This window comes from Rattus norvegicus, chromosome 5 (assembly GCF_021556685.1).
Source record: "Rattus norvegicus strain SHRSP/BbbUtx chromosome 5, alternate assembly SHRSP_T2T, whole genome shotgun sequence".
Taxonomy (NCBI): domain Eukaryota; kingdom Metazoa; phylum Chordata; class Mammalia; order Rodentia; family Muridae; genus Rattus; species Rattus norvegicus.
In genome coordinates, this window is record NC_141538.1 from 29029152 (window position 1) to 29047593 (window position 18442).

Sequence of the window (18442 nt, forward strand, 5' to 3'; positions counted from 1 at the left end):
TAGCCCATACATTATTTGTCAGGGTATTTCATCATAGCAAACAGACAGAAAACAAAGTTATCCAAGAATAAAAACTTTTTTCTTTTAGAATATTTGCATTTTTCTTTGAGAAGTTCATACATGTATACAATATATAATCAATAATATTTCATCCAAATCTATCAGCCATATCACCTAAACTATACCTAATATTACCTCTCTCACCTTAATGTCCTCTTCTTTTTTAATAGCCTAATGAGTCCAGTTGGAATTGTCTGTATTTACAGAGGTATGGAGTCATCCACTGGAGCACAGGTAACCTAACAATGGTCATTCACATCCCTGGGGAAGTGGAGAAGACTTCCTCTCTCCCAGAAGCTATCAACTTTCAATAGATCCTCAGAGGTGGAATATAATAAGCCTCTTTCTCACCCATGCAGTAATATTGATTGTCTTGCTCTTGTTCAGACCTTATGCAGGTAACTGTGAGTGGTTCAAATTCCTTCAAACTACAGCTATGTCATGTCAAGAAGATAACATTATAAAGAACTCCTTCCCAAGTTCCAGCTTTTAACATTCTTTCCACCCTCTCTTCCACAGTAGTGCCTGAACTCAGTGTGGGAGAGATATAAATGTCCCATTTAGAACTGACCATGCTGACAGGAGCCTGATAAAGCTGTCTCCTCAGAGGCTCTGCCAGAACATGACAAATGTAGAGGTGAATGTTCGCAGCCAAACATTGAACTGAGAACAGGGTCCCCATTGGGGGAGTTAGAGAAAGAATTAAAGGAGCTGAAGGGGTTTTCAATCCCATAAGAGCAACAATACCAACCAACCAGAGCTCACAAGGACTAAACCACCATCCAAAGAGTACACATGGACAGACCCATGGCTCCAGCTGCATATGTAGCAGAGAATGGCCTTGTTGGACACTAATAAGAGGGGTAGCTCTTGGTCCTACCAAGGCTAGACTCCCCAGTGTAGGAGAATGTTAGGGCAGGGAGTTGGGAAGGGTTGGATGGGTAGGGGGAACCCTCATAGAAGAAGGGGGAGGGGAAAAGGATGGGGGGCTATGGATGGGAAGCAAGGAAAGGAGATAACATTTGAAATGTAAATAAAAAATTATCCAGTAGAACTGACCATGCAAATGCCATTTATTTTCAGCACTCTGGCCAGTTACAAGACTATATTGAATACTGCCTACTGCAAAAAGCTTCTTTGGCCAAGACTGAGAACTAATCTCAGCATGAATATATGAGTATAACATAAATATTTATGAGGTAGGCTGACAGCATGTTCACTTAGCTAAACAAAAATAGTAAGTTCTCTCTCTAAGCCCTCCCCACTCATGGGCTTTCAATCAAGTTTACAATACCAGATGTGTTTTTTCAATGAAGCAAGAGCAACTTCAAAGGGAAAACTTTGTCCCCATAACGGCCATGCCACTATTACATCAGTAGATACATCTTGCTTACAGCATACAGGACTTACAGCTGGGTTCATAAATGACTTTTTTTCCTCAGTGCTAGGATCTTCTGGTACCATAAAATTTGGTTAAGAAAGGTCACGTGAGCAAAGTTCATTTGAGCTCAAGTTGTATATGGTCATAAGGGCAAAGTCATGTGAGTTTATACTCACATCGTCACAAATGCAAGGTCCCATTAGTTCAAGCCATGTACAGTTATGATAACAACCTTGCTTGAAAACATATTAAATAATAATAGTATATTATGGGTAATTTGAAGCAAACCAATTCCTATTTACCTGAGAGGGGTATGAAAGGGCATTCCAAGAACAAATCCATGTTACAGAGGAACAGAGATGTCCAAGTCTTGCTTACTTGAAGTTTCCTCACAAACTCTCAGAAATTTCACACAGATTCATTCGTGAACTGTGGGCAGATATCTCCCTCCTTTTTTTTTCTTCAACTGCAGCATGTCCAGAGTCATTTTGATTTGAAATGTCGTAGATAAATCTAATTGTCATTTGATGCTCAAGTATCCTATAAGCAAACAAAATATCAACACAACAAATAACATCAGACTAGTGAAAGCATTGCATGTGGCACTCTGCCCCTAGGGGGGAGGTTCCACTCCTATTGCTTCAGCTGTACCCTTGTAAGAAGAGCCTGCTGAGCAATGTAAAAATGTACCAAGAAATTCTTCCTGTAATTGTTTTACATCAAGACTTAAATGCCCTCACAAATCTTGTAAATGGTTTTTAGTCCTGTGTGTTATTATAAACGTGCCATAGAAACAATTGATTATAATTACACCCTTGACTATTATCCAAGGAACAGTTAGAACCAAATCTTCCATGAGCACTCCAAATAATTAATATATGATCATTATGTTGAGTGATTTTTCTGTCTTTACTTTGGCATCTGGACCAAAGAGTGGGAATAGACTGATAATCTTCACAAGAAATAATATCATAAACAGGATCTAAACTATGTTCAAAACTATTAGTTACATTATTGTACTGATCAAGAAAGTTGACGAAACACCTTAAAAGAAATCTGTATGATTAGTAGTTCTGAAGTCAGGTAAAACATAAATCTATATTAGCCTAATGGGAATAAGAATCTAATGATGTCCTATGAAAGTAAGAAGTTATTCAAATCCAAATAAAAATTAAATGAAATCCCTTCTTCAGATGAATAAATGAGTTTATTATGGTCCCAAAGTCTACTCATAAACACAGAGTCATTAGTAAAGACATTAATCTGATTCTGGATATTTAGCAAGCAAGGATTTTTGGCTGCGTCTTCACCCAATTAACAGTTTCTTTTTTGGACAGAAAGCACTTTGATATCCTGAGATTTTTTTTCTGTTGTTTCAACTGTCTGTCTTAAAAGAGACGTTAGTCATAAAAAATAAACAGGGCAAATACCAACCAATATAATTCAATTGTAATGAATTGAGCCAACGATTCAAAGATGAAAGTGTATATTACTCTAATAACCCAGCTGAAGAAATTAGCTGAACAGTTAACACATTAATAAATTAACAAGAACTGAGATATCAACATGAGTGAACATAAGAAGAATAAAGATCACTGTCAATAATTTTAATATGTGTGCATATGTGAATAGACATAAATCTCAGCAACCAGAAGTAATAATCAGAGCAATTATCATGAAATGGAACTGCTGCTAGAAGAAATAGAAATATGAGGAAGACATGGTATTACAATGGAGCAGAGGAAGCTTTCAGGGAAACTGGCATCAGATTAAGGAAATTCTACTTACATAAAAATAAAAGTTCCTATGGAAAAAAAATCAATAAACTCAAAGATGAAATAATGTTATTAAGATTCGAATTAGTGCTCTGGAGGAGCAAAGGTAAGAAATACTCCAAAGTACTGATGAAAAAGATAAGAGAAATTAAAGGTGGCAGAGGGAAAATACAAACTAGAGAAATTAATAGGAGAATTAATATAAAAATGACATGCATTCCTAAATTAGGTAAAGGACAAGACTGGGAAATCATGTAAAACATAATACAAAATAAAGAAAAATATAAGTTATCAGATCATACGAGTTTATGGTCAGTTTCTTAAAGAGAAAGTCATACAAGCAACTACCTGATGTAATAAGAAAGATTTGACTTGCTGGGAGTGATGACGTGGCCCTTTGATCTCAGCACTCCACAGAAGCAGGTGGATCTCTGAGTTGTAGGCCAACCTGGTCTATATAATGAGCTCCAGGCCAACCAAGGCTACATAATAAAACCCTGTCTCAAAAAGAGAGAGAGGATGAATTCGAGAAAGAAGCAGAGAGAGAGAGAGAAACAGAGATTTGGCATCTTGACAACCTAAGCATCTAGGAAAAGAGATATCATCCATAGCCACCTGAATGGAAGGACTGGGAACCAAAATTCTATACCAAGCCAAGATACTATTCCTTTGTTAAATGAATGAAAAGTACTATAGCATGATCAATGATGAAACGTGTATATTACTCTAATAACCTAGCTGAAGAAAATAGTTGAAGAACAATTAACACATTAATAAATTAACAAGAACAGAGATATAAACATGAGAGAATATAAGAATAAAACTCACTGTCAATAATTTTTAATATGTATGCAAATGTGAGTCCATCCATAAATCTTTATGAAAATGTGTAGGTGATTTGTATGGTATATAATTTGTGATGAGTAAGGACTGTTGGTTGAAGTGTAAGAGATATAAATTAAGAAAAAAAATGCAAACTAAATACAGCAGGTAGACATAGAAAATGTAGAAAAAGAGAAGCCAAAGACTACTGTCAAGAGGGTAAAAAAGAAGAAATTTGCAATAATTCACAAGGGGAAACTTAAATGTGTAGCCATAGAGGTCATACCTCTCCCATCAAGAGCAAGCAACCATGTAGTTAAAGAGCCTGTAGGCTTCCACGTAATGAAAAGAAGTGATTTCTCTAAATACTAATGAGAGATATGAGAGATTAATAATTTAAAAGAGATTAAAAAACAACTGGAAAGAGAATGACTAAGAGCTTTTTAAAAAGTTTTAAATCAATGATCTAACTCTATTCCAGAACAAACACAAGTAGAAAAGTGGGAGAAATATTTTAAAACAAACAAAATCATGAAATACCAAGAAATAAGAAGTGTTAAAGGACTAGGTGAATAAAACTAAAAACATTATACAAAACAAATATTACAACTCTATTGAATGGAAAGTCTATTCCAATTTCCCCAAAATCAAAAGGCAGATTATGAGTAACAGTATATTCTCATACATTGCCAGTGGAAAGAAGAGGTTTTCTAGTATTTTTAGAAAGCAATATTATAACATTAATTAAAATATTAATTATTCATATTTTAGCACTAATTATTTTATTTTACTTGGTAACTCCAGTCCTGGGACATAAAGGCATCTATACATACATATATGTATATAGAGAGCTCTATATATGTATTATAGAGCTGGAGAAATGGCTCAGTGGCTATGAGCACTGACTGCTCTTCCAGAGGTCCTGATTTCATTTCCCAGCAACCACATGGTGGCTCACAACCCTCTGTAATGGAATCTGATGCCCTCTTCTGGTGTGTCTGAAGACAGCTACCATATATATATAATATATATATATTAGTCTTAAATATATATGTACAAGGATAAGTACTGTGGTATTCTTTTTACACATTTTTAAAGATAGCTACAACAAGGAAACGTGGATAGTATGATGCCATCTTGGTATCTCACTGCATGGTCGCATGGCCCTTACCAGTTGCCATCCCTAGTGCCTCTTCCCAGTCTTATATAGTGATTATATATGAGATTGGATTATGATCTCAGCCTACTGGCCTCATGCTACTCTAAGTACCTTTGCAAAGACCCTATTTCCTCTCCTTTGGAAATGATTTGCAACTTATAACTGGGAGACAAGGATATAATTTAATTCATAACAATGAATTCCTGGAGGAGAGGAGACAAGAAATGAAAGACAAAGAGAAAAAATAGAAGAAAGGAGGGGAGAGAGAGAAGAGGAGGGGAGAAGGGAGAGGAGAAGAGAGGGCAGGAGACATAGGGGAGGGAGGGAAGAGGAGGAGGGGAAGGAACTAGAGTAGAGCACAGTAGAATTGAGTGGAATGGGGAGGGAATGGGGAGGGGAGGGCAAGGAGAGGAGAGAGGGGGAAAAGAGAGGAGTGGAGCAAGGAGGGAGAAAGAAGGGGAGGGGGCTGAAGGGGAGGGGAGAGGAGAGGAGAAGAGGGGAGGGAAAAAGAAGGGAGAAAAATAGAGGAGGGGAAAGGGGAGGGAAGGGGAAGGGGAAACACACTTTTTTAAACAGATGTGCAATATAAACATACATATATAAAGCACTACTCAGCTATTAAAAACAATGACTTCATGACATTCGTAGGCAAATGGATAGAACTAGAAAATATCATCCTGAGTGAGGTAACGTGTTGTTGTAAACATATAAAAAATAAGAAAAAAGTAATGGTGTCTTTTATCCCGCTTGGTCCAGCACCTCAGTGACCCAAGATATCTGCTAGATATCTTGATGGAAACACATCCCAATTCCTCTGCAGCCCAGTGTCTCCTACCGCCACACACTTTCCTACACTCAAACCATCACATAAAAGAACACACAACACAATAATCTTAGATCCAATTGATAAGATATAATTGCCCACTTAAACACACAAAGCCCGGTACCATCCATTCCTTAGGAACATTGATAACAACCTGTAAATACACAGAGCAGAATCTTAACATCACCTGCCATATTGTCCTGCCATGGCTTCTCTCCCTCCCCTCCTGTCTCCTCTTTTCTCTTCTAGTCTGCTCCTCTTCCTTCAAACTTCTCTCCTGCCCATCCTTCCTTCTCATCCAATGACAAGCCTCCTTTTATCTTGAGCCTGCCTCACCTGTGACATCATCCTACATTTCACCCTTTTTGTCTAATTAAAAAAAAACTTTTCTCTCAAATATAAGCTGAGCACAACTATTATCATTTTGTAATTAAGAGCATAAAATTTAACTGACACCTAGTCCAACATTTCACCAGTTAACAGAACATTTAGTTATCCATTCCAGCTTAAGAAAGGCTTTAAAATCTATATTATATCTTGGCTAGCTTGTATACTATCTGATAACTATCCAATAAAATATGTATTTTTAGAGTTAAACAGCCTGATAGGCTATCAGACTATAATGTCTTCAACCCCGTCAGAAATCTGAGAATGACCAAATATCTATACACATAGGAAGCCTAACATGGCTTCCAGAACTGAGAGCTTGTAGAGACAAATCTCCACTAGTACAGTCCCCTGTTAGCAACATGTGAGTGCAAGTCTTCAGCCTTCTGGTCCAAAATCAACCGACAGACTCTTGAAATGCAGATTTTGAAGGGCTGAGCACCCTGTCTTGGCAGGGTTTATCAGTCAACTATTATGCATAATTTGTCCTTTTCTGGACAGTATTAGTCTGCAGATGAAACAGGCAGATTTGTCTCACCTGGAGGTAGAGATGTTCAAATTCTTCATTAAATCTTCCAAAGGGGAACTGTTAGGAGCAGATTTGTCTCAACAAAAGATAAATAACTTTAAATCTCAAATTTTATGGATATCTGACGTTTTTGGAAACCATCTATCTATATAAGGTAATCTAAACTGTTGTCTCCATATCCTAAATTTTAACTTGAAATTACTCTTACAAAGTCAGCAATATATTTGCTATTTGAACCTTAACTCACAGGTGTAATCAACTCAGAAGTTTGTAATGACAACAATAGGACTGGCTCTAAACCTTGTACTTTTAAACTCTTTTAACAAATAAATTCTATATCAAAGCAAAGATATGATTTTAGCTTAGTTACCAAATGAGATTATGACTGTACAATTCAATCTAACTAATTCCTCCCTGTTAAATTACAACCAATTTTAAATTCCTCATAAAAATAACTTTAGAATAACCACTTTCAGTCCCCCAAAGTCCAGGGAATTGGGGCGATGACTCCTCTATAACTTCTTCAAGCTGTACATGGAGGTTGAGATATCCTTGAGGGTAGTGGGTAGGAAGAATGAAGCAAATGCTGTAGCCAATGTGTCCTGACTGGACCCAGCTGAAAGTCCTTTAGACCAGGATTCCAAGTAAGCACACTCTGTAAAATACAACTCTCAAGACAAAAGTTTAGAATCGAGATATCTTTTTGTTTGATTCTCCTGGATAAATTTTTCAGGCAGTCTACCTCTATCAAATCTAATCAGTATGACTCTGTGAGGCTTCCAGAGCCTAATCACACCTTTTAAAAACACAAAGACAAAATCTTTCTCCCCAAATACTGTGTTCCTTAGTCTGTAACAAGAAAAGCTTGTATCTTGCACTCTCTCCCAGAGTAATAATATAACCATAAAACTCAAAGTCACACCCATTATGAAGATTAAACAATTTTTTAAAAAAGAAGTGAGCTAAACAATGAGCCTGATAGGCTTTTGTACTCTATGATAGCAGGAAATGAACCCAAAATTCCCGTGGAGCCCACGTTAAGAGAATCCGAGCTTCCTGTTGTGGTAAATATCAAAAGTAACCACAAACCCTCGATAGCCAGCACCAATGAGCCATATGGCCTTTAGCGGGGTAATTCATAAGACAAATCAAATACTTTCTATCAATTCCAATATCAATAAGCAACATATCAAACCAGGACTTTAGCCTAAAATATCTCAATCTGTCAAGCTCTCTACCCGGAGCCACAGATTTTTATTTAACCTCAATAACTTCTATAATATATGTCTTCATTCACTCTCCCTGGTGTTCCAGATATTTATCACAACTCTCTACTTGGAGTTAGTGACCAATTTTTCCCTAAGTTCTGAACCATAGATGAAAATCCCCACCTGATTCAGGTAATCTCTTTACTCTCTTCTTTCTAAAAACAAACTTAATCACCTTTTAATAATACCTGTAATTAAGAAGTAGCCTGTCTAACTAGGATTTCAACCCAAAATTCCTGTGGAGCCCATGTTAAAAAGAATATGAGTATCCTGAAAGACTTTCTAAACAACTTCTTTAAAAAGCAGCTTTTAATCTCTAACTCTCTGAGCTGCCATTACTTAACACACAGTAGGAAGTAGCAGGCTGCTTCCCCATTTCTTTGTTTGAATTTCTGCCCTAGAGATATCACATGACTTAACATGGCACTGCCCTCCTCTTAGAAAATAAAAACTTTCTCTCAACTCTTAGGATTACTAGAGGATTCTTGCCCATCACATTAGTTCGCCATCAATTAAAAGACAAGCATACCTTTTTTATTTTTATATTTTTACAACAACAGAAACCCAATCACAAAAGAACACACGTGGTATGAACTCACTGATAAGTGGATATTAGCCCAAAAGCTTGGAATACCTAAGAAACAATTCACAGACCATATGAAGCTCAAGAAGGAAGACTAAAATGTGGATGCTTCAGTTCTTCTTAGAAGGGAAACAAAATATTCACTGGAGAAAATACAGGGACAAAGGAAAGGTCATCCAGAGACTGCCCCACCTGGGATCCAACCCATATGCAGCCACCAAACCGCATATTTGCTGATGCCTATTAACAGCCTGATATGGATGTCTCCTGAGAGGCTCTCCCAGAGCCTTACTGATACAGATGAGGATACTTGCAGCTAACCATCAGACTGAGCATGGGGATCCCAATGGAGGTGTTAGAGAGAGGATTGAAGGAGCTGATGGGGTTTGCAACCACATAGGAAGAACAATATCAACCAACCAGACCCCCCCAGAGCTCCCCAGGAACTAAGCCACCAACCAAAGAATACTCAGAAAGGGACCTGTGGCTCCAGCTGCATATGTAACAGAGGGTGGCATTGTCTGGCATCAATAGGAGGAGAAGTCCTTTGTCCTGTAAAGGTTCATTTCCCCTATGTAGGGGAATGCCAGGGCTACAATGTGGGAGTGGGTGTGGGGAGGGGCTTCATTATCATAGAAGCAGGAGAAGGGGGCATGGGAGAGGATGGAACTGGGAAAGGGGGTAACATTTGAAATGTAAATACACAAAAAAGAAAAAAAATAATAACATTACAATAGGCAAAGTGACTTGACCTTACTCAAAGTTTTCTCTTGCACCATATCATAATGCTCATGAAGACCTGATGGCCTTGGAAGATGTGAAACATGCTACCTACCATCATGACATTACACGTGAGCCCATATTCAGACTGTCAATGATGATTGAAACACAATAAATTCACTCAAATCAGGTCCTGGCACTCTACCCCACCCCTATTTTTTCCTGTATGTTTTCTTTGTTTTAGAAAGCAAGTGCTCCCACGAGCAAACTTGAGCCTCGGGACCACAGGTAAGACCAACTTTTCTGCTGCAAGAGACCTGCCTGGTGAACTCAGGACACACAGAAGCAAAATTCCTCTAGGACCGGGTACTTCCTGTGTTTACCGGGAGTCCCAAACCCGCGGATCCCAGCCCGCAGCAGCTCTCTGCTCCCAGACCCCGTGGGAGAGAGACCTCACCGCCTGGTCAGGTGGGCACTCCTGAGACTGCAGAGCGGAAGAGACCACCAACACTGCCCACCCCTGCCCACATCCCTGGTCCAAGAGGAAACTGTATACAGCCTCTGGGTTCCCGTGGGGGAGGGCCCAGGAGGGGCAGGACCCCTGCGCCTGAGACACCGCTGGAACCTGAAAGGACAGACCGGATAAACAGTTCTCTGCACCCAAATCCCGTGGGAGGGAGAGCTAAACACACAGAGAGGCAGACATGCCTGGGAAACCAGAAGAGACTGCTCTCTGCACACATCTCTGACGCCAGAGGAAAATACCAAACGCCATCTGGAACCCTGGTGCACAGAGGCTCCTGGAAAGGGCGGCGCAGATCTTCCTGGTTGCTGCCGCCGCAGAGAGCTCATAGGCAGCACACCATGAGCAAACTTGAGCCTCGGGACCACAGGTAAGACAAACTTTTCTGCTGCAAGTGACCTGCCTGGTGAACACCAGACACAGGCCCACAGGAAGAGCTGAAGGCCTGTAGATAGGAAAAACTACACGCCCGAAAGCACAACACTCTGTCCCCATAACTGGCTGAAAGAAAACAGGAAAACAGGTCTACAGCACTCCTGACACACAGGCTTATAGGACAGTCTAGCCACTGTCAGAAATAGCAGAACAAAGTAACACTAGAGATAATCTGATGGCGAGAGGCAAGCGCAGGAACCCAAGCAACAAAAACCAAGACTACATGCCATCATCGGAGCCCAATTCTCCCACCAAAATAAACATGGAATATCCAAACACACCAGAAAAGCAAGATCTACTTTCAAAATCATATTTGATCATGATGCTGGAGGACTTCAAGAAAGACGTGAAGAACTCCCTTAGAGAACAAGTAGAAGCCGACAGAGAGGAATCGCAAAAATGCCTGAAAGAATTCCAGGAAAACATAAATAAACAAGTAGAAACCCATAGAGAGGAGACACAAAAATCCCTGAAAGAATTCCAGGAAAACACAATCAAACAGTTGAAGGAATTAAAAATGGAAATAGAAGCAATCAAGAAAGAACACATGGAAACAACCCTGGATATAGAAAAACCAAAAGAAGAGACAAGGAGCTGTAGATAGAAGCTTCACCAACAGAATACAAGAGATGGAAGAGAGAATCTCGGGAGCAGAAGATTCCATAGAAATCATTGACTCAACTGTCAAAGATAATGTAAAGCAGAAAAAGCTACTGGTCCAAAACATACAGGAAATCCAGGACTCAATGAGAAGATCAAACCTAAGGATAATAGGTATAGAAGAGAGTGAAGACTCCCAGCTCAAAGGACCAGTAAATATCTTCAACAAAATCATAGAAGAAAACTTCCCTAACCTAAAAAAAGAGATACCCATAGGCATACAAGAAGCCTACAGAACTCCAAATAGAGTGGACCAGAAAAGAAACACCTCCCGTCACATAATAGTCAAAACACCAAACGCACAAAATAAAGAAAGAATATTAAAAGCAGTAAGGGAAAAAGGTCAAGTAACATATAAAGGCAGACCTATCAGAATTACACCAGACTTTTCGCCAGAAACTATGAAGGCCAGAAGATCCTGGACAGATGTCATACAGACCCTAAGAGAACACAAATGCCAGCCCAGGTTACTGTATCCTGCAAAACTCTCAATTAACATAGATGGAGAAACAAAGATATTCCATGACAAAACCAAATTTACACAATATCTTTCTACAAATCCAGCACTACAAAGAATAATAAATGGAGCCCAACATAAGGAGGCAAGCTATACCCCAGAAGAAGCAAGAAACTAATCGTCTTGGCAACAAAACAAAGAGAAGAAAAGCACACAAACATAACCTCACATCCAAATATGAATATAACAGGAAGCAATAATCACTATTCCTTAATATCTCTCAACATCAATGGCCTCAACTCCCTAATAAAAAGAAATAGATTAACAAACTGGATACACAACGAGGACCCTGCATTCTGCTGCCTACAGGAAACACACCTCAGAGACAAAGACAGACACTACCCCAGAGTGAAAGGCTGGAAAACAACTTTCCAAGCAAATGGTCAGAAGAAGCAAGCTGGAGTAGCCATTCTAATATCAAATAAATTCAATTTTCAATTAAAAGTCATCAAAAAAGATAAGGAAGGACACTTCATATTCATCAAAGGAAAAATCCACCAAGATGAACTCTCAATCCTAAATATCTATGCCCCAAATACAAGGGCACCTACATACGTAAAAGAAACCTTACTAAAGCTCAAAACACACATTGCACCTCACACAATAATAGTGGGAGCTTTCAACACCCCACTCTCATCAATGGACAGATCATGGAAACAGAAATTAAACAGAGACGTAGACAGACTAAGAGAAGTCATGAGCCAAATGGACTTAACGGATATTTATAGAACATTCTATCCCAAAGCAAAAGGATATACCTTCTTCTCAGCTCCTCATGGTACTTTCTCCAAAATTGACCATATAGTTGGTCAAAAAATGGGCCTCCGCGAAGGCCCGCGGCGGGTGTTGACGCGATGTGATTTCTGCCCAGTGCTCTGAATGTCAAAGTGAAGAAATTCAATGAAGCGCGGGTAAACGGCAGGAGTAACTATGACTCTCTTAAGGTAGCCAAATGCCTCGTCATCTAATTAGTGACGCGCATGAATGGATGAACGAGATTCCCACTGTCCCTACCTACTATCCAGCGAAACCACAGCCAAGGGAACGGGCTTGGCGGAATCAGCGGGGAAAGAAGACCCTGTTGAGCTTGACTCTAGTCTGGCAAGGTGAAGAGACATGAGAGGTGTAGAATAAGTGGGAGGCCCCCAGCGCTCCCCCGTTCCCCGCGAGGGGTCGGGGCGGGGTCCGCCGGCCTTGCATATGAATATAACAGGAAGCAATAATCACTATTCCTTAATATCTCTCAACATCAATGGCCTCAACTCCCCAATAAAAAGACATAGATTAACAAACTGGATACGCAACGAGGACCCTGCATTCTGCTGCCTACAGGAAACACACCTCAGAGACAAAGACAGACACTACCTCAGAGTGAAAGGCTGGGAAAACAACTTTCCAAGCAAATGGTCAGAAGAAGCAAGCTGGAGTAGCCATTCTAATATCAAATAAAATCAATTTTCAATTAAAAGTCATCAAAAAAGATAAGGAAGGACACTTCATATTCATCAAAGGAAAAATCCACCAAGATGAACTCTCAATCCTCATCTTCGGTTGGTTTATATACAAGTGTGCAATTTCTAGGCTTGAAAGTAAAATGATGCTATCTGGTGCTGGATAGAGGAGCCTTATTTTTTATTATGGCAGCTTGCTATTTTTGTAACATGGTGATTTGGTTGAACACAATAAAGTACAGTAGTAACTGATCTCCCCTTCTTCCTGGATGAGTGAGGAGATGATTAAATGTTGATGTCAGCATCCTTGAGCATATTCAGATGAGCTTCTGCTTCTGTTGAAAAGGATGCTGTGTTTGATTGTGGTCCGAAGCTTTGAAGCACTACTTGGCATCTCCTTCCTTGGAGGTCTCACTGTTTAAACATACAGATTTGATAGCTTGTTGGTAAGGTGAGGTCCAGCTTGTCTCCACTAGGTCATCTTCATGTGAATCCGGTGGTTATACGGTTTTGTTTTAGGGATATTTCATTTTTTTAATAACGGTTTTAGCTGACATTCATGGAGAGAATGAATCCTTAGAACTGTGCCACTAGTGAAAGGAAATCCTGTCTAGAGTATGTTTCTTTACAAAGCTGTGTCACACCATCCTTTGGGCCCTCTGCTGGAAAAGTAGAATCAAGTCTCAAATAATGCCTTTTAAATTGTATCCTCTAGTATTATAGATGTAGGACAGTACTGTATCATACCTCTGTGGATGTAAAATAGCTTGTACCTGCTTTATGATACGTAGTAGTGACCGTGCTTTATCAGAGCTGTTTTTAATGATGTTGCTCAGAATGTTTTCTTTCCAGATGATGATTGAGAAGCTAATTTAAAAAAAATGGTGCCAGGTACCACAAGAGTAACAGAACTGTGCTGTTTTCTTGGGTTTTGTTTTTTTACTTTTTTTTTTTTAATGGAGTGTGCTGGATGTCTCTACAGTTTTGTTCAGATGACTGCAGAACCTGGAAAAGCTGTTGCTGCTGTTGATGCATAACACACTGCTATTATTGGTCTTTTTATATAAATATAAATATATATACAGTTATATAATTTGAATTTTTTGAAACTTTAGCTGTGCTGTCAACTTTGGAAAAAAGTATCCCCGTTTACTGTGTTGAGTTGGCACTGTACAGAAATTAACAGCCATATTGGTCTAGAAATGTTGAACTTAAGTTTTTTCCATTTGTACAGGGGTAACACACTCTATTAAATATGTAAGGTCTTATCTACATGGGTTTGATTACAAAAACTAATAAAGTATTCTCAAAAAAAAAAAAGAAAGAGAACTGCTTGGAGAACTGAGACACACAGACACAGAGACAGACAGTCACACACACACACTACACACAAATGCACACACACACACATTACACACACACACACACACACACACACACACACACACACACACACACCAGCAAGCAGTACATGGACAGAGAGATCTCTTAGAATAGCAAGCAGAACATAGGTGATGGGCTTGGATCCACTATTTGACCTTGAGTCATTCTTTTCATCATTCTCAGATACCTCTTTTCTCAGAACCCACTCAATGTTGAGGATGATTCTTGGCCTAAAAGATAAAATATCTGTTTGAAAGACCCCCAGAGTGGGGAGACCCTCACTCAAGTCTCAGGATGACGTGACCCCCCAAGAACTCACATAAGACCGTCCTTGCTGTAATTTACACGAGGTTTATTGATAGGAACCAATGCATTGGGGTCGAGACTAATATCCCACACAGGGACAGTAGAGTTCGACCCCGAGAGGCTGGGAGAAAGGGTATTTAAAGGGAGAAACCACAACCTGGGGGGGCAGGGATGGCGTCATTGGAAAGTGTGAAGAATACCAGTGAAAAATCACAAGGAGAAACTCTGTTTCTCAAGATTGTTTAACTTTATGGTCCGCTAGTTCTTGGAGAAGCTGCTTCCTGCTTCTCAAGATTGTTTTCTAAGATTCTAATCTAACTTCATGGTCAGCTAGTTCCTGGGAGAAAGCTGTTGAATCGGCCGATGTGATTACCTATTCTATAGCCCTAGGAGGGGCTTCCTGGAACATACAATTCTGGTGCCTAACCTGTTTCTTTCTTCTGCTCTAGGGGGGCAACTTTAAAACTTTTACCTTTCATGTTCTTTTATATCACGTTAGTTAAGGAAGGGTAAGATTTCTTGCCACAACTTTAGGTTCCAGGAATAGCAGAATCTAAAGGATCATTCTAAGCTGAGGGTAGTTGCCCCTGTTGCAGGTACCACTGTGTGCTGAAAGCCAATTTATTTTCCCACAGAAAGGGGATTTCATTAGACCATCTGCACAATTAAGTTTGAGACAATAATCAAACAAATAGCATCTTAAAAATTATTTCCTACCTATATTTTTAGTTTTCTGTCTTAAGGTTTTACTCAATTGACAAAAAGAAAGGTGAACTTTTTTTTTTAAAGATTTATTCATTTATTAAATATAAGTACACTGTAGCTGTCTTCAGATACACCAGAAGAGGGCATTAGATCTCTTTACAGATGGTTGTGAGCCACCATGTGGTTGCTGGGAATTGAACTCTGTGGTTGCTGGGAATTGAACTCAGTACCTCTGGAAGAGTAGTCAGGTGCTCTTAACCGCTGAGCCATCTCTCCAGCCCAGGTGAACTGTTCTTTAACTGTCTGACTGTTGGTTGTTTATTTCACAAATTAAAATTATTGAACAAAGAGAAAAGAAAATGTCTAACTTCCCCACAGATATGTGATTTAAATGTAATCCAGATAGTTCCATAGGTTGCTATATTCCCTCATATTCCATGTTTCCTCCATCCCAGTTATTCTACTTCTAGGTAAAACCTCCTCAAATGGACCTAGGGGCAGATGAAGGAAGAAAGTTAAGAAAAGAATCAGTCTACAAGTTGTTTCACAAAGTCTTACAAATAGATGGCTGGTGAGATGGCTTAGTGCAAAACAAGCTTACCATGAAAGATTAAGGATCAGAGTTTAAATTCCCATACAGCAAATAAATGGCAAGTGAGGCATGGAGGCCTGCCTATAATTTCAGAGCTTAGAGGGCAGAGACAAGGATCCCCAGGGCAGGCTGGCTAGCTACACAAGTTGTATTAGCAAATTCTGGATTCAGCTGAGAGACTGCCTGGTTGAATAAGGTAGAGAGGGACTGTCAGGCCTACACACACTTAAACACATATTAATACACATATACACATGCACACCATACACACACACACACACACACACACACACACACACACACACACAAATGCAAAAAAAATTAGCAATGATAGGCCTGGGTAGGTAATTTAGTTGGCAAAGTATTTGTCTGATATGGATGGAGCCCTGTGCTCCATCTCCAGCACTGCATAAAGTAGTTTGGACACACACACACACACACACACACACACACACACACACACACACCTGTAATACTACCACTCAGGAGGTATAGGCAGGAGGAGGATCAGAAGTTTAAGGTCATTCTACATTACATAGCAAGTTTAAGGTAAGCCTGGGACAGAGAGTTTGGCAAAAACCTAACAGACACATAAATAGCATATTATAAATATCAAGTTGACAAAGAAAACTGGAACTTTCCCACTTTGTCCAGACTCCCTAAAACCAGCTAGCAGAACTAACACAGGCTGGTCCCACTGACATAGGGTAAAAAGCCCTACAGAGTGTGCTGAGTAACCTGTGACTCATCATAACAATAAAGCACACATTCATGTGTGGACGCCTTGTGATGCGTGAAGTTATGAAGGACCCTAGTTCTTACTGAAGTATAAGAGCTATTAAGAAGCTTGGCCTGGTAGAAAGTAGGTAGGTTATGGAGTTCATGTGAAGGACCCTAGGGGCTTTTGCCAGTTTTACACCCACCGCCTCAGGTCAAGATTAGGCCAAGTACCAGCTTCCTGCCTCGGGTCAAGGCTAGGCCAAGTTCCATTCTCCACCCATAGTTCTCAGGAGGAGCAGGGACATTCTTGAAAAACGGCAGAATGCACTGACTGATGGTCACCTGACCCTCTGGTCCCAGATAGAGTTCGAATGCATGTTATATGCTAGCCAATAGATTCAAAGGTCAATATGCTTAGCCAGTAAGTTTAAACTGTAACCTTGCTGATGTAACCTGTACCCCTAAAAAATATAAAAACTGCTTGTTATAGCCATTTGGGGTCACCTTCTAGTCACTGGCCATGAGAGGCTGATTGAGGGTTGACTCTGACATGCTGGAAAAATAAACCTTTTGTGTTTGCATTGTAAAAAAAAAAAAAAAAAAAAAAAAAAAAACAAAAAAAAAACGGGCCTCAACATGTACAGAAAGATAGAAATAATCCCATGCGTGCTATCAGACCACCATGGCCTAAAACTGGTCTTCAATAACAATAAGGGAAGAATGCCCACATATACGTGGAAATTGAACAATGCTCTACTCAATGATAACCTAGTCAAGGAAGAAATAAAGAAAGAAATTAAAGACTTTTTAGAATTTAATGAAAATGAAGGTACAACATACCCAAACTTATGGGACACAATGAAAGCTGTGCTAAGAGGAAAACTCATAGCGCTGTGTGCCTGCAGAAAGAAACAGGAAAGAGCATATGTCAGCAGCTTGACAGTACACCTAAAAGCTCTAGAGCAAAGAGAAGCAAATACACCCAGGAGGAGTAGAACGCAGGAAATAATCAAACTCAGAGCTGAAATCAACCAAGTAGAAACAAAAAGGACCATAGAAAGAATCAACAGACCAAAAGTTGGTTCTTTGAGAAAATCAACAAGATAAATAAACCCTTAGCCAGAATAACGAAAGGACCCAGAGAGTGTGTCCAAATTAACAAAATCAGAAATGAAAAGGGAGACATAACAACAGATTCAAAGGAAATTCAAAAAATCATCAGATCTTACTATAAAAGCCTATATTCAAAAAAACTTGAAAATCTACATGAAATGGACAATTTCCTAGACAAATACCAGGTACCGAAGTTAAATCAGGAACAGATAAACCAGTTAAACAACACCATAACTCCTAAGGAAATGGAAGCAGTCATTAAAGGTCTCCCAACCAAAAAGAACCCAGGTCCAGACGGGTTCATTGCAGAATTCTATCAAACCTTCATAGAAGACCTCATACCAATATTATCCAAACTATTCCACAAAATTGAAACAGATGGATCACTCCCGATTTCCTTCTATGAAGCCACAATTACTCTTATAACTAAACCACACAAAAACCCAACAAAGAAAGAGAACTTCAGACCAATTTCCCTTATGAATATCGACGCAAAAGTACTCAATAAAATTCTGGCAAACCGAATCCAA